Source organism: Macaca mulatta, chromosome 13 (assembly GCF_049350105.2).
Source record: "Macaca mulatta isolate MMU2019108-1 chromosome 13, T2T-MMU8v2.0, whole genome shotgun sequence".
Classification (NCBI taxonomy): domain Eukaryota; kingdom Metazoa; phylum Chordata; class Mammalia; order Primates; family Cercopithecidae; genus Macaca; species Macaca mulatta.
This window is the reverse complement of record NC_133418.1, coordinates 83,039,726-83,060,309: the sequence shown is the minus strand read 5'-3', so window position 1 is coordinate 83,060,309 and position 20,584 is coordinate 83,039,726. Positions and strand designations below refer to the sequence as shown.

The 20,584-nt window shown below is 38.1% G+C and overlaps 1 pseudogene across 1 annotated transcript in view; it reads left to right on the top strand.

Moving 5' to 3' along the window:
- The first annotated feature begins 6,214 nt into the window (after positions 1-6,214).
- Positions 6,215-20,584, top strand: part of LOC144333649 (L-lactate dehydrogenase A chain pseudogene) — a 35,002-nt pseudogene continuing 20,632 nt past the window's right edge. Inside the window, exon 1 of the transcript XR_013402566.1 lies at positions 6,215-6,286. The product of XR_013402566.1 is annotated as an L-lactate dehydrogenase A chain pseudogene (transcript). The remainder of the gene's footprint in view (positions 6,287-20,584) is intronic.

The window sequence follows — 20,584 nt, the reverse complement described above, 5'->3', positions numbered from 1 at the left end:
GGTTCATTGCTCTACTCACCCTACTTTCGTGTATATATCAAACTCTGTCTAATAAAAACTTTAAAAGAAAAAAAGAGGGGGCTTTTGCCACCAAGAAAAGGAAAAGGATGAATTTCCCCCAGCCCCAACAATCAGTACTAATCAGAGGTATTAGTTGTTTCAAACTCAGGCTACACATTAACATCTTTTTAAATATATCAGTCACAGGTGTGGTAGCTCATGCCTGTAATCCCAATACTTTGGGAGGCCGAGGTGAGAGGATCTCTTGAGGTCAGGAGTTTGAGACTAGCCTAAACAACATAGCCAGACCCTGTCTCTACAGAAAATTTAAAAGTTAGCTGGGTGTGGTGGCTCCCACCTATAGTCCCAGCTACTCAGGAGGCTGAGGCAGGAGGATCCCTGGAGCCCAGGAGTTCGAGGCTGCAGTGAGCTGTGACTGCAACACTGCGCTCCAGCCTGGGCAACACAGTGAGACCCTATTTCAAAACATAAGTAAATAAATAAAACGTAAAATTGTTAAATATCAATCCCAATCATAGGCCTTACTCTAGACTGATCAAATCTGAATTTGGGGGAATTGAGCCCAAGCACAGGATTTTTAAGGGTCTCTAAGGGATTCTAATGTTGAGCCACGGTTGACAACCACAGATAAATATAATCTTAACTCCTTGTTGCTTTTCATGCCCTGTTTGGATGTTTTAACAATTAAAAATCTGGCAGGAAACAGAACTCACCCTGTATGGGACTAACCATAGAAATGTAGACAGGATAAAAGAATGAACAGGCACCCAGCAGGAAGCCATTAATTTCCCTGGAGATGAAGGGCTCAGCGATAGCAGCATTACCAGAGTCTAGTGAGGGCAGAAGTTGTGAAAGAACCCTAGTCCTGGATGTGACAAGGGGCCACAGCAAGGAAGCAGCAGTGACAAGTGCCGTGACCTCCCTCTTCTCCACCATCCAGGCCACCAGAGAAGCCTGGAGTGATGCGCCCTCTGGGAGTAGACCCTCCAGGACAGCACAGAGCACGGTAGAAACTGGCCAAGTGTACACAAGGGGTGGTGTCACACAGTACACAAGGGGCAGTGTCACACAGGCTTAAAAGAGTCAATGCAGGTGCCAAAATTCCAACCATTTCCTGCTGCCCACCTGGCCTGGCCTGCCTAATGCCTAGCTTTGGACCTCCTCCTTGCCCGCTGGTGATTGGGGGAACCACTGAATCACTTGCTAGGACTCACCAATGAGGAAGCACTCAGAGGCTGGTCTCAGGATTGGCCTTTCTGTTCTGCAGAAACTATGCATCAATCACAACGAATTTAAGTCAGCTGTCTAGAGGAAATGCAGAATCCCATGTCGTTTCACCAGCAGAAGATCAGCCTCTGATTTCGATTTCCCTTTTCTGGACATTCTTTAAATAAAAATAAAAAATAAAAAAGAACAGATTGTGCAGTATTGCTTTCAAAGTGTGTGTCTATAAATGCAGTATGACATCTCATTATTTGATCTGGAATGGTCGAGGGACATCATCTAGCCTATCCCACTCATTTTACTATAAACAAACTAAGACCAGAGAGGTGGAGTGACTTGCCTAAAGTAACCCATCTGCTGAGGAGCACGGTCCAAATATTCTGATTCCCAGCCCAGAGCTTTCCTCCCTGTACCATGCTGCTTCTTAAGGTGTTGTCTTCTCCACCGGTCAAAATTGGACCATTAGACCCTGGGGCGGCGACAGAATGTGAGTACTTGCCACTTACATTTTACCCTTTGTCTCTAGATGTGACTTCCCAGATTATTTCGTAGCAATTACTTGGTCTGTCTCAGACAACAGAGCTTTTAAAGCTGAGAAAGGAAGTTAATGCCAAAAAGCTTCTGCTGGCTTGCCTGAGAGATGCCGGATCCAGAAGGCAGGTGCTGAGTGGGCCACCTAAGGCAGCACCAAGTTGTCCCTGGCAGTCGTGCATGGGAAGGAAGCAGGCTTCATTAGCTTCTTGATAAAAATCTAGCCCGCCCCCGAAATCGTTGCTTCTGGGATTCACTCAGCCTGCAGGCCTGGGAGCTGCATCCCAGAAGCTGGCCTGACTACTGCAGAAATCGGCCAAGTCGGCTATAATCTTCTTCTCTGCCCCTATCCCTTCCCTCACCCCTGCATAACCCTGACAGGACCCCTGTGGCAGGATGAGGGCTTATGCAAGGGCCTGTTCCCCCTTGAATTGGGAGCCTCTGTCTTCAGCTGGGCACAGGTGTTGGGAGACACAGAAGTGGCAGATCCCATGGCCCAGAGATGCTTTCCCCCACTCGGGTGAAAGGCAGGCAGGGGCGGACCAATGGCTCAGGGCAGTTCTTCTAAAATAAGATGGGCTGGGTCACTTGAGTGGGAGGTCCAACCACAGATGAGAGGGAAGACCAGAGATGCCACTGAGTTCCTTGCAGCTCAGAGAGCCAGAGATGCCACTGAGTTCCTTGCAGCTCAGAGAGCCATATCCTAGAGGGGGGCACGAACGACAGCTCCCTGCAGCCCACATCACTGAATTGTCTACCACAATCCTGTCAGCTCCCTTCTAAGCACATCACAATTTGGAATTATGAATTCAATTGTTTGTGTACTTATTAATTATCTGTCTCCCTCACCTGACTACTTTCCGGGAGGTCAAGGATTGCTGTGCCTGGTGCCCAGGACAGAACCTTATACTTAGTAAGCACTCAGATAAAGATCTGTTGGAATTGTTAAATAAATGGTTGGCTCTATGAAACATCTTTATGCCTAAAAAGGGGCAAACCACTTGCAGAGGCAAACAAACTCTTGCATTTGTAAGATGTACGGATTGCAGTACATTCTTGTGCCTCCACATCTTGCCTAACTGGAACTCCACTCTGCCCCATAAGATGATAATAACAACAGTTAGCATCTGTATAGAGCTTCACTGATCTGAAAGCCCTTCCATATCCATTATTTTATACTCACAAATACTCTTAGTTTTTTTAACTATTATTTTTTAAATGGAGAAATCACTGCTTAAATAAGGTAAATGACTTACCAAAAATAACTGCATTAATAAGAAACACTTACTCTCCTTCCAAATTCAGTGCTCTTCCCGCTACCCCTATCATAATCCTAGTTCTGAACATACACCGAGGACAGGTACTATTGTCCCATTTTTGCAGAAGCTAAATAGGGGCTTTGAGAAAATACTTTGCTAGTCACAGTGGCCTAGGGCAAGAACCAATACTCCTTAGATCAAAGGATTCAAAAGGAGAAAAAGGGAAATTGAAGACTAAAGAGGCATATCATCTTCCCCCGGTAGAGAAAGAGGAGAAAAGCAAAGGAGAGAAAAGAAATAGAGGAAAAGGGAGGGTTTCTGGCCCTGTGACTAAACAATGATTCAAATGGCAACTAATCCTCCGTGCTGTCGCAGATAAAGAAGATGTGCGCTGGTCACTGGGAAACAGCAGTGCCCTCCACTGGGAACTCATTTTTGCTGCTACTATACTTCTTTGTACTCACATAATCTTTTTCTTTGGAAGGGCAAAGTGCTTGACATATAATAAAACTATCGTTGTTATTAATAATGCCAACACTCTGATTTGCATAAACTCCTCCTAAGACTTTAAGGCCTTCCTCACATGTTGTCTAATACTCCCTTAGAATTCGCATAAGCAAAACACTCCCAAGGTGCTCTGTAAATACATTTAAAAGTTCTTTAAAACATTTAAACACATTTCTGCCTTACCAGTACCCTCTTTCCCCATCCCAGTTTAGCACATTTCCGTTTTGATTTTCTGTCTTTGAAACACCAATTTTCCAAATGGAAATCTTAAAAAGCAACTGTAAACCTCTCATCTCTGGCAAAATTCTTGCTTCCTTTTTAAGCCTTTGTTGTAAGTGTCATCTTCTCTCCCCACGGCTTCGAAAGTATCACAGGACTCACCCTACTCCACCCCACCCTCTCTTTGCTATCCTTTCCTTTCCTGATGTAAGTAAAGGATGGAAACAATGGTTGACATTCATCAAGTACCTGCTCTACCCCTGTCAGTGTGCTCATTGCTTTACATACATTGTCTTATTTATTCCTTGTGGTAGAGACTTCTAGTTGTCTCCCAGTATCCACAGTAATCGAAATTTTAGCTGGGCATACAGCCATCCAGAGTAAAAACTATATTTCTCAGCCTCCCTCACAGCTAGGTGTGGCCCATAAGTAAAAGTATCCTGTGGAAGTTTCCAGAAAAACAATGCCATCCTTAAGCATATTTTCTTCTCTCCTGCCTTCAAAGATTCTCACGAATCTTTATAGTGAAAGAATCTAAAGCGTAATCCACTGATAACCTCCACTTTGATTTTTTTCCATTGATGGTTCAGAGATTACTCACTATTCCTTGATTTCTCTATCTCACCCTTTATACATTGATGGTCTTTGTTCTCTCCTTCTTAGGTAAGCCAATCTTAACTTAAAGGAAAGAAGTCTACCAATTTCAAACAGGCTAGAATAATTTTTCTCTTGCCCTCTTCTTTCTGGACGCTGCAGATCCTCCCCTTCTCTCTCTTTTTTCTAATTCATACATAACACCACTATTCACCAGAACCCTTCAGCCTCCCAGAAGAGACAGCCAGGATAGAATCCCTGTGAGTCCTCCTACATCTGCATCTGCTGACACCACCCATACACCCCCTTTCCTCTGTTCCATTTCTTCTCAGAACTTATCTCCTGGCCTACATTATTTTACCCACCTCACATGTCCTCTTCTCTCATGACTGCTGTAGCAATACTGGCTTCTTCCATAACCCTCATTAGATTAAGACAAATATTTATTATTATTACCATCTTACCAAGGAGAAAATGGAAGAAGAGAGAGATGTGGGGATTTGCCCAAGGTTACACAAAAGATGGCAGGTAACACCATATGTTTGGATTCCACTCCAGGATCCTACATCTTCCCTTACATTCCTTTTTTCTCACAAACAGCCTCCTAGGTTCCCCAAAGGCCATCCAAAAGGTAGAAACTCTGACTTTCATTTGTACACACATATATAGTGACTTTTCCATGGTCCCTCACCAAGTTTGCACTGAAATGGTGGTCTTCACTATACCAGCCCTATGCTCTATTACAATCTGATAACAGAGAGTCAAGTCTATTTATAAAGACGGCAGCTTATGGAACTCCAGGTGTGAGGAGGAGATGGATACAGTTTTAAACAGTGGGTCCCTCAATACTAGAGAAGACGCACCCATGAAAATTCATGGGAACCCATGTGTTGGAGAAAAAAGAGCCTTGGCCTGAGCCTTACCAGTCACCAGCTCAGCAGAAGACAAAGAGCTCAGGACGCAATACTAAATAATCTGTGTGGCCTTGAACAAGGCCCTTCCCTTCTCTGGAAAGTGCTTTCATCCTCAGCATCACAATCTACTGAGACCAAGCACTCAGGCCCTCAAGGGATGCTGAGTATCATTCAGAAGCTGCAACGGCAGCAAGAAGGCATCCTTTACACATGGAGGTGGAGACTCAGGGGCTAGTGTATTTCGTTTTACTCAGCCTAGATTTGTGAAGTAAGAAGAAGTGGATGGAAACAGAGAAGTTTCTACTTCATAAGGTTAAGTGTCTTAAATGAACCCCTGGTTTTTGTCACCCACAATAGGTCCTAAATATTTGATAATCAAAAGAAAAAAATGAGTAAAATGGGAGAGGGGCCAGGAAGAATTTGACCAGATACCCCATATTAGGTAAGATCGCTCCAGATTCAATCTTGATATTTGTGGCTACATCATCAGTTCCAGATACCCAAAAGGCTGAAACTGGAGAACAGCAGATTTTCCTTATTTCACATGGTTTCACACCTTGCATTTTAAGTGCATTTTCATGCATTATCCTATTTATTGTTATACCAAAAAATAACCAACAAAGAAGGTCACAAAAATCATCATTGTATTATGAAAGACCTGATTCTCAGAAATATTCAAGTAGCAGATTCCACATATTCTGACCCCGAACCTGTGCTTGTTCCAGGATCAGATACACAAGAAATTGGACACTGTAGGGCAGTCACCTACAGAGGGATTGAACCATCCAACATTATACAGTGAAGAAGTGCATAACCCACCATTGATTTCCATTTTTTTGGACAAGGATGCTAGACATATAACCCTCATTATTGGCCCCCTGGATGGCCCAAGGCAGCACAGCAATGCAGTTGAAAAAGTGACATGCAAATGAGTGTGTCTAAGAGATGGCTAAGAGTGATGAAGATAGTGATGAAGTGATGAACATAACTGCAATAGGTAGTTATGTTTCCAACTCGGTAAGGCAGGGGAGAAGAAAGAGCTGAAAATTAACATTTCTTGAGTAGCTACTATGTGCCCAGTTCTGAGAACATACTTTGTATACATTATGTCTTAAATACCCACAACAGTGCTCCATAGTCAATAGCATTAAGCTATTTAACAGATAAGGAAACAGAAGCTCAGGGGGTGACCTCGCTTTTCTGAAGAAGACAGAAAAACCATTGCTGAAATTCAGGTTCATAGGGCTCCCCAACCCATCCTCTTTGTACTCTTTACTCTGCCAAATTGTAAGAGTATTACCAAAGTTGTTATAAGGTTATTGCCAAAGTACCAGGGCCATCACAGAGATAGAGAAATAGCATAAAATGGAGTTATTTTTTCCTAAAGGAGTCCCAATTTTGTTCAACTATCCATCATTTTCTCATGTAGCACATGTGACTCAGGAAGATATACTCCATCTCCAGCTCTGGATTTGATTCATGATTAGTCTAAACAAATCAACGATTGCATTTTCCTGGTGATTCTTACCGATCAGAGTGAGCATATGACCAAAATTTACCCAATAAGATTAAATGGAAGAAATTACATTCATATTTGAGGAATAATTTCTCCCTTTCTCTTCCCTCTCTCTTCCCTCATGTCTCTATCTTCCTCTTCCTCTTTCTTTCTCTCCTTCCTTCTCTCTCTCTCTCTCCCCTAATGGATTAAATCAAGGGTATGATTTTTCCCAATCTCTTTTGGCAGCTATCTGTGACTAGAAGAATTAGTTAGAAGGTGAACCCATGTACAGATGATATGACACAGATGTGGAGATAATCTGGCTTCTTGCTATTTCTGATGCACTGAGCCAATCAACTCTGAAGTTTGCCCTACTTATGGACTTGCTGCTCTATAAGATGATAAATGTCCTATTTGTTTAAGCCAGTTTGGATAATAATTTATGTTACTTGCAGCCAAAATCCTTTTTTTATTTATTTTATAAGCATTTTATTTATCTCCTTATTCAAAAATCTCAGCAGGATCACATTCTTCCAGAATAAAACATTCTCATCAATACTTAGAACACTGAATAGAGTGATGATACAGTGTAATACAATAAATAATAAGTTAAAGAAAAGATCCCTGATGTAACTTTTTCCTACAAAGTAACTTTTTTTTTTACAATTGTGCCATTTGCTGAACATATTTTATGGGTTTAAATAGAAGCTGTTGACCTCTCTTACCCCAATAATGTTCACTCACTACCTAATCAAAACCCTCTATGCAATTTCTTACATTTGTTTCTTCCTAGAATTTATAATTTATTTCTTCTATATGGTGGCTCAAAGAAGAGATTCTTTTTTTTATTATTATTATACTTTAAGTTCTAGGGTACATGTGCATAACGTGCAGGTTTGTTACATATGTATACTTGTGCCATGTTGGCGTGCTGCACCCATCAACTCGTCAGCACCCATCAACTCGTCATTTACATCAGGTATAACTCCCAATGCAATCCCTCCCCTCTCCCCCCTCCCCATGATAGGCCCCGGTGTGTGATGTTCCCCTTCCCGAGTCCAAGTGATCTCAATGTTCAGTTCCCACCTATGAGTGAGAACATGCGGTGTTTGGTTTTCTGTTCTTGCAATAGTTTGCTGAGAATGATGGTTTCCAGCTGCATCCATGTCCCTACAAAGGACACAAACTCATCCTTTTTTATGGCAGTTGCAGCCAAAATCCTTCTAACTGATAGCTTGTTTTACATCTTATATCTTTACCCAAAAAAAAACTGATTCAAGTTGGATGGGGGTGGCTAATGAGGAAATGAGAGTTTGACTCACTAATACTTGCCCTATAATTGACTACAGATGATTCTCAATTTACATTCAAGTTATATGCCAATAAATCCATTGTAAGGTGAAAATATTATAAGTCTAAAATGAATTTAATACACCTGAACTACTAAACATTATAGCTTAGCCTAGCCTAACTTAAACATGCTCAAATTTGGGCTCAAGGTGGGCAAAATCATCTAATATGAAGACTATTTTATAGTAAAGTGTTGAATATTTCATGTAATTTACTGGATACTGTACTGAAAATGGAAAAGCAGAATGGTTGTAATGGTACTTAAAGTACGGTTTCTACTGAATGTGTATTGCTTTTGCACCATCATAAAGTCAAAAAATTGGAAGTGAAACCATCGTAAGTCAGGGACTGTCTGTAAAGTTGTACTCATCAACATTGAGCACTGCTGCAGCACCATGGACAGCATCTCTCTGACCTCTTGCTTTCTAGACGCCTCTTGCATTTCCTGATGTCTTCCTAGTAACTTTGGATTTTAAGTAAAAAGGAACAAGACTCATGCCATATAGTCATGTGGCCTATGAGTGGTTTCAATTAAGCAATTAGAGGCTGAGATGAAGCCCGTGGTGAATTTGGAAAATCCTCTCACTTCATGGCTGTGTAAAACAGAGGTTTGGCTCAGCAGAAAAGAAGCTGCTGAGTGAGTGTATAAGAAGAGTAAGACCACACCCCCAACGGTGTGGATTAGTGTGCATGGGGATTTTTTGTTATCCATTTTGTAGGTTCAGGAATGCTTTCAAATGAGTAAAAGAGAGAGAAAAGAATAATGGAAGAAAAAGCCTTCCAGTATAGGAAGAGTCCAAGTGAATGTGTCTAAGAGCTGGCCAAGAGTGCTGAAGGGGGCCCAGGAGCTAAAGGACTGTGACTCTCTGAGCACTTTTGATAACCTGAAGGCTTTGGGATCTCCCAGAAGAGAAAAACTATCCCCATGAAAGCACCAGATAGGCAAGGTCTGGGAGTGCACCAGTGTTTTACAGACATTTCCAACAACAGTGGCAGCATAGAGGCACTTCTTTCAGCAGTGTGTAGACTGCAAACCACTGCCAGGAAGTTGAGGAGGAAGGAAAGGAAAAAGAAAACAGAGAGAGAGAAAAGCCCACCTTTATGGATACAAATGAGTCACTCTCTGCAGACTCCTACAAAAAATCTGAGAGAATTTCAGGACACTAAGTGCTTGCCGTTGTAAGATGGGGGACCCAGAGCTATCAATTTTGGGGTATTGATGGCTATGTGGTCATATTTGAGTTTACATGCTGCTGAATCCCAAGACATCTGGATTGCAATAGTATTCCTAGGGTAACCAACTCATCCCGGTTTTCCTGTAACTTTCCTGATTTTAGCAACAAAAGCCCCACATCCTGGAAAGCCCCTCAGTCCCAGGCAAGCTAAAATGATTGGCCACCCCCTGAAAATCCCCCTATCCACCCAACTCTTAGACTCAACATGCCCCACATTGGTCGTTCTCTTAGTCTACCTCAAAGTGGTTCAACAAGATCCAACAAAAAATAAAAATTAATGATTCTGACTGCCCTGAGCCTCACTTGAGCTCCTAAAGTTATGTTGTTAGCGTTAGAAATTAAAGTGCATTCTAAGAGGCAGAAACCTGGACCCAAAGAAGTGATAGGAGGAATGGATATCAAGGAAAGGGAAAAATCCTCTGTGTACTAAGTCAACCCTTGCTTACTTTGGAAGCTGTCAAGCACCTAATGAGCAAAAGAAAGGCTAGTTCGAATGTCTCTTAAAAATAAATGAGTCAAGGAATAATTAAAGCCCTTGAATGAGCAATCAGCCCAACTGCCAAAGATGTATAAATCCTTCCTTGATCAACACAGTAAATTGAAATTATCAGCCTTTTGAGGCAAATTACTTTTTTTGAAATTAGTGAAAGTGTCATTAGAGTGATGAGGAGCTACAAGAAAAAGGTTACTAAAGCCCTTATTCAGAAAGAAGAGTTCTAAATTTTTTATTCAAAACCACAGTAATTAAATCAACAATATATTTAGTCAACACAGGTATCCTTGAACTATTATGTTGAATATTATAGTCTGTTCCAAGTTATCTTGGAGCAGACAGGTTATACACCAAACCCAATCAAGGAAAATAAAAGTTTATGTGAACCAAATGGTTTGCTATGGTCACCCAAATTCAGTCCTTGAAATCAGCACTAGATAACATCAAATTTGGTCTATTTACGCACTGACTCTGATTTAAAAGCATCCTTTCTTCTATGTTCATTGTAGAATGTATGTTCAGTAAGATTTCATCATTTTAATTGCCCTGTTTGGGATATTCCAATAATTTAGACCACTGATTATCAAACAGAAGTAAATTTGCCTTCCAGGGGATATGTAGCAATACCTGCAGACATTTTTGTCATACCCGGAGAGGGGAACGCTATTGGCATCTAGCAGTTAGAGACCAAGGATACTACCAAATACCCTACAATGTACAAAATAGCTCCCCACAATAAAGAATTGCCCGAACTAAAATGTCAATAGTGCCACTGTTAAGAAACTGATTTAGACATACGCTAATTTGAAGCTCAAATTTGAAAAGCTTTCTTGACAAATGAATGGCACTAGCATAGTAAACAAATATGTTATTTTAATTGATTAATCAGATAACAGTATTTGAGAAACTTTCTTGCCTACTAACATTGAGTGTAACAATGACAATATATTTTTTTCTTTTCCTTAAAGCCAATCTGTCAGGATTTTTAATTGGCTATTTGTGATTATTGTTTCTTCAAAGTATTTACATTATGTATTCATTCCATTTCTTCTTCTTTTTTTTTTTTTTTTTTTTTTTTTTTTTTTTTTTTTTGAGACAGAGTCTCTCTCTGTTGCCCAGGCTGGAGTGCAGAGGTATGATCTCAGCTCACTGAAACTTCTACCTCCCAGGCTCAGGTGATCCTCCCATCCCAGCCTCCCCAGTAGCTGGAACCACAGGCACACACCACCAAACTTGGCTACTTTTTTGTGTCGTTTTTGTAGAGACAGAGTTTCACTGTGTTGCCCAGGTTGGTCTCAAACTCCTGGGCTCAAGCAATCTACCCAACTTGGCCTAATTTTTTCATACTTGAAACATTTTCAGCTATTAACTGAATTTCTCCATGCCATTGAGCCAATTTACTCAATTAGTGAAGTTATTTATTATTGTAATATAAATTAAACTCCAAGTAGAAAAATAGAGATAGAGATATATGATGCAGTTATGCTAAGTGCTCACTTCAGCATCACATATACTAAAATTGGAGTAACACAGTTATTTTAAAATGACCTAATATACTCATATTTTTTATTTTTAAGCAAATTTCTCCTAAATGAGAACTCAACTAAAGATATAATTTTCATATATTTATATTTTATTTTTTATCTAGTTAACTAACCATCCAGAGTTTTGAAAAAAATAATAATAATAACGAAATAGCCACTGTCTCTTTACTCAAATCTTGGCTTTAGGAGCCAATTTTTTGGCTGAGGTTTAAATACATTCCCTATTTCCAAGCATTCAACATTTATTACCTGGGAGACTCCTTTGTCAACAGAGCACATATCAACTCAGTTACTGGAAGTATGTTAAGATTATATATGTTAATTTGCATTTGACAAACATGCCTCCTGAGACACTAGCTAAATGCTCAGCCTGACTTGTATTATCAAAACTCACATAAACAGAAAAGCCAAATCCCCACATGGGGCACAACATGAATTACACGATCCAGTGAGGGTTCCTGAGGGAAATGGCAGCCCAAGAAAAAAATAAATATATTCTTCCAGGGCAAGTCACAACCTTTGATAGGTCATGTGTTTTTTATCTTACTGGCTTTCTCCAAAGCGGTAAAGGAGTGCCCTTAGAAACAAGAATCATATGTAACTAAAAGCCTGGAGTGTCACTGTCAGAACTTTGAGTTTTGGCATGGCTACTTAACTTGTAGTATATGATCTTCCTTTCACCCCTTGAAAGCAAGAAAATAACTTCAAGAGAGCAAGCCTAGTGTGTGTTAAATTCCCAGATTCTAGTGCCACTCTGTCATGGGGGCTGGGATGTTAAGTGAGACCCATCCCCCCAACTCCCTCCCTCTCCCCCACCCATTCCCGCTTCTCAAAGTTCCTGTTTCAGGGCCTATTACAGACTGGGTCCAGGAGGGCAGTTTGGCCCAAACTAAAGATCCACAAGTCTCTTTAGCATATTCTTATAGACTTTATTTTGGGAGGGATTTTAGGTTTCCAGAAAAACTGAGCAGAAAGTACAGAGAGTACCTATACACACTGTCTCCCCTGACTCTCATTTCCCCCAAACATTAACATTTTCTGTTGGTGTGGTCCATCTGTTACAACTGATGAACCAATCTTGGTACATTATTACTAATTAAAGATCACAGTTTACCAGGGTTCACTATGTTGTAATTTTTGCCAAATGCATAATGTCATGTATCCACTATTGTCGTATCACACAGAATAGTTTCACTGCTCTAGTAATGACCTATAATCCACCTATTATTCCTTCCCCAACCCCTGGCAACCACTGACATTTTTACTGTTTTTATAGTTGTGCATTTTCTTAAATGTTACGTAGTTGAAATTCTCCTATGTGGTGTCTTTTCGGGCTGGATTCTTTTACTTAACAATATGTATTTAAGTTTCTTTCATGTCTTTTTGTGGCTTCATAGTTTTTAATCATTGAATAATATTCCCTTGTATAGAGTTATACAATGGAATAATACAGTGGAATATTTAGTGATTTTAAAATGTATCCATTGTATAGATATTGTTTCTCCATTCAGCTATTGAAGAATACCTTGTTTGCTTCCAAAATGTCACAATTAAGAATAAAACTACTATTAACATTTGTATGCAGTTTTTTTGTGTAAACGTAAATGTTCAGGTCACTTGAGTAACTACCTAGAATCCCAATTGCTGAGTCATATGGTAAGACTACGTTTAGTTTTATAAGAAACTGCCAAGGTGTCTTTCAAAATGGCTTTATTATTTTGCTTTCCCACCAGCAGTAAATGAGAGTTCCTGTTGCTCTACATCTTTACCAGCATTTGGTATCATGAGTCTTTTGGATTTCAGCCATTCTAATAAGTATGTGGTGGTATCTTGTTGTTTTAATTTTCAGTTTCCTGATGACTATAATGCTAAGCATTTTTTTATATGCTTGTTTGCCATCTGTATATTTTCTTTGGTGAAGCAGCTATTGAGTTGTTTTCTTATTGTTGAATTTTCAGAATTATTTGCATATTTTGGATACAAGCCATTATCAGATAGGTGTTTTGCAAATATCTCCTCCCAGTCTGTGACCTGTCTTTTGAATCTCTTAACAGTGCATGAAATTAATTTTTGCAGAGCCAAAATTTTTAATTTTAATGAAAATTAACTGGCCAGGTACTGTGGTTCACACCTGTAATCCTAGCATTTGGGGAGGCCGAGGTGGGTGGATTGCCTGAGCTCAGGAGTTCAAGACCACCCCCTGGACAACATGGTAAAATCTCGTCTCTAGTAAAATACAAAAAATTAGCCACGCATGGTGGTGGATGCCTGTAGTCCCAGCTACTCAGGGAGCTGAGGTGCAAGCATCACTCGAGCCTGGGAGGTGGAGGTTTCAGTGGGCCAAGATCACACCATTGCACTCCAGCCTGGGTGACAGAATGAGATCCTGCCTCAGAAAAAAAAAAAAAGAATAAAGAAAATTAACTCAATGTTTTATTCCACTGATTAATTATGCTTTTGGTGTTTTATCTAAAAACTCATTGCCAAACTCAAAGTCAACTAAATTTTCTGTTACTTTCCAGAAGTTTTATAATTTTGCATTTTAGATTAGTCCTGTGATCCATTTTAATTTTCATGAAAGCTGTAAGGTCTGTATCTAGATTTTTTTTTTTTTTTCTGCATTTAGATATCAAGTTGTTTCAGCAATATTTGCTGAAAAGACTATTCTTTCTCCTTTGCATTGCCTTTGTTCTTTGTCAAAAACCAGTGACTATATTTTGTGGATCTATTTCTAGGCTCTCTATTTTGTCCCATCAATCTATCTGTCTACTCTTTTACCAATAAAAAAGAAGCACGCCTAATCCAAAAAATCAAAATTTGAAATACCTCAAAATCCGAAAATTTTTAAGGCTAACAAAATGCTCAAAGTTCACGCTCAAAGAAAATGCTCATTGGAGTACTGCAAATTTCAGATTTTCAAGAGTAGGTCTCAATGTTCCTATATGCAAATATTGCAAACTCCAAAAAAAAATCCAAAACTCAAAACACTTCCAGTTGCAAGCATTTTGTATAAGGCATATTCAACCTGTACCACACTATCTTGATTACTGAAGCTTTATAGTAAGATTTGAAGCCATATAGTGTCAGTGTTCTGACTTTGCTCTTCCTCTTCAATATTTTATGGACTATTCTGGGTCTTTTGTCTTTCCATATAAAACTTTAGAATCAGTTTGTTGATATCCACAAAGTAATTTGCAAGGATTTTTATTGAGATTGTGTTGCAGGTATACATCAATTTAGGAAGAACTGACATCTCAACAATATTGAGCCTTCCTGTCCATGAACATGAAATGTCTTACCATTAATTTAATTTTTTTATTTCTTCTATCAGAATTTTGTAGTTTTCCTCATACAGATCTTATACATACTTTGTTATATCTATACCTAAGATTATTTTAGTTCTAATGTCAATGATTTTGTGTCTTTAATTTCAAATTTCAACTGCTGATATATAAGAAAGCAATTACTTTTTATATATTAACTTTACACCAATAGCCTTGCTGTAATCCCTTATTGGTTCCAGGAGGGTTTTTTGTTTATTCTTTGGTATTTCCTGAATAGACAATTATGTCATCTTCAAACAAACATAGTTTTCTTTCTTTCTTATTATGATATATACCTTTTATTTCATTTTCTTATCTTATTTCATTAGCTAGGACTTCTAGTACAATGTTGAATAGAGGTGGTGAGAAGGGACATCCTGGCCTTTTTCCCAGTCTTAGAAGAAAAGTGCCCAGTTTCTCACCATTAATTATGATGTCAGCTCTGTATTTGTTACACGTGCTCTTTATCAAGTTGAGGAAGTTCTTCTCTGTCTTGGTCTGTTTTGTGTTGCTATAACAGAACATCTGAGACTCGGAAATTTATTAAAGAGGTTTATTTAGCTCATGATTCTGGTGGCTGGAAAGTTCAAGATTGAGCATCTGCACCTGGTGAGGACCTCAGGATGCATCAACTCATGGCAGAAAGTGGAAGAGGAGCCAGCATATACAAAGAGATCACATGCTGAGAAAGGAAGCAAGATAGCAAAACCAAAGAAGTCAAAAAGTTTAACAACTTACTTTCTCAGGAACTAATTCATTTATATGAGAACTAACCCAGTCTCACCAAAGTGAGAACTCACTTGCTACTGTGGAGAGTGACACAAAGCCATTCATGAGGGATCTACTCCCATGACCCAAACACCTCCCACTAGGTCCCAACTCATGGCTTTGGGGATCAAATTTAACGTGAGTTTTGGTGAGGACAAACCAACTGTATCCAAACCATAGCACCTTCTATTCCTACTTTGCTGAAAGTTTTTATTATGAATGAGGTGTTGGAGTTTTTCAAATATTTTTTCTGCATCTATTGACATGATTATATAATTTTTCTTTAGTATGTTGATATGATTTTTCCATTGTTAAACCATACTTGTACACCTGGAAGAAGTTCTAATTGGCATTATATATAATTCTTTGTATATGTTGCTAGGTTTAATTTCCTAAGAGGGGTTCCTTAAAGGTTCATGGAAAATATTTATTATGAAAAAAGCTATTAAGGCATTTCAAAAACTTTTGCATCAAAATCAACTAACGCTAACTTATTGTAACATATCTAAACAGAATCTAGTTTGAGAAATCATTAACAAAAAGGATGAGACATCAGTTTGAAAAGAACTCCTATCAGAGCAACATGAATTCTGCTAAAATTGAAACAAGAACAAACATCAAATTTATGGTGAAACTTGGGTGGAAGAATAGTGAAATCATCGTTGACACTTTCTGAAAAGTTTATGGGGACAATGTCCCAAAGAAATCAGTAGTTTACAAATGGATAACTCATTTTAAGAAATGACAAGACCATGTTAAAGATGAAGCCCACAGTAACTAGACCACCCACATCAATTTGTGAGGAAAAATTTAATCTTATTCACATCCTAATTGAAGAGGACCAACAATTGACAGCAGAAACAACTGCCACACCATACACATTTCAACTGGTTCAGCTTACACAATTCTGATTAAAAAATTAAAGGTGAACAAACTTTTCACTTAATAGGTGCCAAAACTATGGTACCCACATTAGCAGCAAACAAGATTAAAGCTTTTGATGGAAATTCTAAACAGGCAGGATCGATATCCTGAAGGATTTCTTTGAAGAAATGTAACAGAAGATGAAGTATGGCTTTACCAGTACAATCCTGAAGACAATGCACAATCAAAGGAATGGATACCAAGAGATGGAACTGATCCAGTGAAAGCAAAAGCAGACCAATCCAGAGCAAAGGTCATGGCAACAGTTTTTTGGGATGCTTAAGGCATTATGCTTGACTTTCTTGAGGGCAAAAGAGTAGCATCTGTTTACTTGACAGTGTTTTGAGAAAGTTAACCAAAGCTTAACAGGAAAAAGCCCAGGAACTCTTCACCAGAGAGTCCTTCTTCACCACAACAATGCTCCTACTCATTCCTCTGATCAAACAAAGGCAATTTTGCAAGAATTTCTATGGGAAATTATTAGGCATCCACTCTACAGTCCTGTTTTGATTCCTGACTTCTTTTTGTTTTCTAATTTTAAAAATATCTTTAAAGGGCACTCATTTTTCTTCATTGAATAATGTAAAAACTACTGCACTGACATGGTTAAATTTCTGGGACCCTCAGTTCTTTAGAGATAGACTAAATGGCTAGTATCATTGCTTACAAAGGTATATTGAACTTGATGGTGTTTATGTTAATAAAGTTTATATTTCTTGTTTTTATCTTTTATTTCCATTTATTCCATGAACTTTTGAAGTTCCCCCATATTTTCCTGAGATTTTTCCATCAATATTTATAATGAATATTGGTCTGTAGATTTTCTTTCTTGAAATGTCTTTATCTGGTTTTGGCATAAGGGTAACCCTGGCCACATAGAATAAACTAGGATGTGTTCTCTCTGCTTCTTTTTCTCAAATAGATTATAGAGTATTCGTATTATTTCTTTCTTAAATGTTTGGTAGAATTCACCAGTGAAACAATCTGAGCATTGTGCCTTCTTTTTGGAAAGATCATTAATTACTAATTCAATTTCTTTACTATATATAAACCTATTATCTATTCCTCTTTGTGTGAATTTTGGTAGACTGTGTCTTTCAAGGAATTGACCCATTTTATGTAACATCAAATTTGTGGACATATAATTGTTCATAATTTTTTTTATTATTCTAATGTCCATGGAATTAGTAGTGATGGCTCTTTTTTCATTGATGATTAATAATTTGTGTCTTTTCTCTTATTTTCTAGGCTAGCCTGGCTATGTGGTTATGAATTTTCCTGATCTTTTCTAAGAACCAACATGTGGATTTGTTGGTTTTCTCTACTGTTTTCTGGTTTTTAATTTCACTGATTTCTGCTCTGATTTTTATTATTTCTTTTCTTCTGCTTAGTTTTGATTTAATTTGTCCTTTTTTAGTCTACAAAGTGGAGGCTTAATTTACTGGATTCTTTTCTAATAAATGCAGTCCATGCTATAAATTTGCCTCTGAGCACTGCTTTTGCTGCATCCCACAAATTTTGATGGGTTGTAAATGAAAATATTTTTATTTAGTTCAATGTATTTTTTAATTTCTCTTCATATTTCTTTGATCATGTGTTACTTAGAACTTTTTCTGTATACAAATATTTTGGGATTTTCTAGATATCTTTCTGTTAGGGATTCCTACTTTAATGCCATTGTGGCCTGAGAGCATGCTTGTATGATGTCTATTCTTTTAAATTTGTCACAATTTTTTTATGGTTCAAAATGTGGTCTACCTTGTGAATGTTCTCTGTGTGTGTCAGAAGTATATGTATGCTGCTGTTGTTGTATGAAGTATTTTCTAAAATGTCAATTAGATTCATTTGACTGATGATGGTGTTCGGTTCAACTATGTCCTTACTGATTTTCTGCTTGCTGAATCTGTCAATTACTAACATAGGGGTGTTGAAATCTCCAACTATAATAGTGGACTCATCTAGTTCTTGCAGTTCTATCATTTTTGCCTAATGTATATTGGTATTCCATTGTTGACACATACACATTTAAAATTATTGTCTTCTTAGGGAATAGATCCCTTTTATCATTATGTAACGCCCCTCTTTATCCATAGCTTTTCTTGCTCTAAAGTCTGAAATTAATGTAGCTACTTCAGCTTGCTTTTGATTAGTGTTAGTATAGTATATCTTCATCCCTTTATTTCTAATCTATCTGTGTTATTATAAAGTGGGTTTCTTGCAGATAACATATAGTAGTGGGGTCTTTTTATCCACTCTGACATCTTTGTCTTTTAACTGATAAATTTTGACCATTCTTATTTTAAGTAACTATTGTTATCGTTGGATTAATTCAACCATATTTGTAACTGTTTTTTACTTGTTGCCCTTGTTATTTGTTTCTTTTTTCTCTTTCTGCCTTCTCCCGTTTTAATTGAGCATTTTATATAATTCCATTTTCTCTTCTCTCTTAAAATACCATTTATATTTTTAAAAAACATTTTTAGTTATTGCTCTAGAGTTTACAATGTATGACTAACTTCAGTTCCCTTTCAAATAAAACTATACCACCTCATGTGTAGTACAAGTAATGTATAACAGAGTGTTACCAATTCCTTCTTCCTATCTCTTATACCACTGTTGTTATTCATTGCACTATTGCACAAACTACAAACACTTTTCTCTTGGCATTTTGGTCTAGGAAACTTCTCCTTACATATTTTCAAGCTCATTAATTCTTTCCTTTGACATGTCCAGTCTACTGATGGATAAGCCCATCAAAGGCATTCTTCATTTGTTACTATGGTTTTGATTTCTAACATTTCTTTTTGATTCTTAGAGTTTTTTTCTCTCTCTGCTTATATTACCCATCTGTCCTTGTATGTTGTACACTTTTTTTTACTGGTGCCCTTAACATATTCGTCACAGTTATTTTAAATTCCTGGATAAAATAATTAGTTAACTGCTGGCCGAAATTTCAAAATCTCTGCCATATTTGACTGTTTCTAATGCTTGATTTGTCCCTTCAAACTGTGATTTTTGCCTTTTAGCATGCCTTGTAATTGTTTATTAAAGCAAACGTGATATATCAGATAAAAGGAACTGAGGCAATAGGCCTTTAGTGTGAGGTTTTGTATTTATCTGGCTAGGGGTTAGAGAGTGTTTACTGTTTCCTGCAGTTGTGGTCTCAAATGCTAACATTTTCTCTAGTGTCTTTTTTCTCCCTGTTGTCCTTGGGTGTCCCAAGAAACTCCTTAATTAGGATCTGAAGTTTGCAGTTCTTTCAGCTATAATCCCCTGTTGTTATACAGAAGCCTTCTTGATATGGTGGTAAAATGTAGAGAAGAGGAAGAATTCTATAGTCATATGATTACATGTCAGTCTTTTAGTGAATCTAGGATGGATATTTCTCTTTCCTATCCCATTCATCCCACACGCTATTCTCTAGTCAGGTAGGCTTTAGTAAAACTCCAATCAGATTCTGATAAAATAGTTTTCCCTGAGAGCAAGACTTGTTAAGGAGCACAGAGAGCGCTGGGTATATTTCAGAATGGTTGTTTTTCCATTCTGAAAATCTCTTGAAGCAAGAGATATTTTTTTTCAGTCCTCACAGTGAAAACTTGGCAGGGTTCCTGAAGGTGAAATTGGAAAGACTGGAGAGGTCCTTCTAAACCTGTAAGTCCTTGGCATTTTTAACTCTCAATGAGCCTCCAGCAACTGGTCAATTACAGTTTAAATTGCTCCTACCAACAGTGGCTTCGACTGTGGATTCTGCTCTGGTCTTCTGCTACTAGTAAGCTGTGATTAACTATATCTTCCAGATTCTCTCTCCATTTTAGAAAGCAGTTTGCCCTGTGATCTCCATTCTGTGATGGATCCAAGAAGAGTTTTTATTTTCAGTTTGTTCAGCTTTTTTTCTTGTTGTCAAGATGCAAGTGATGACTTCTGAACTCTTAGAAAACAGCTTTTCGCATTTTCAAGAGTAATGCATATAATTAGAGGAATAAAGCACTGAGAGAAAAAACATTCAAATTAGTGTCTTTCTAGGGTCACATCACTTGTCATGCAATTTCATATAAATCTTGTGGTCAACACAATTATATTAAGAATTTGGCAGCTTTTAAAACCATTACTTAAGTTAAATATAATCATGTAAGCTTGTCACAACTGTTTCTTCTTTTTTAACCTGTGAACTTGCCCTCCC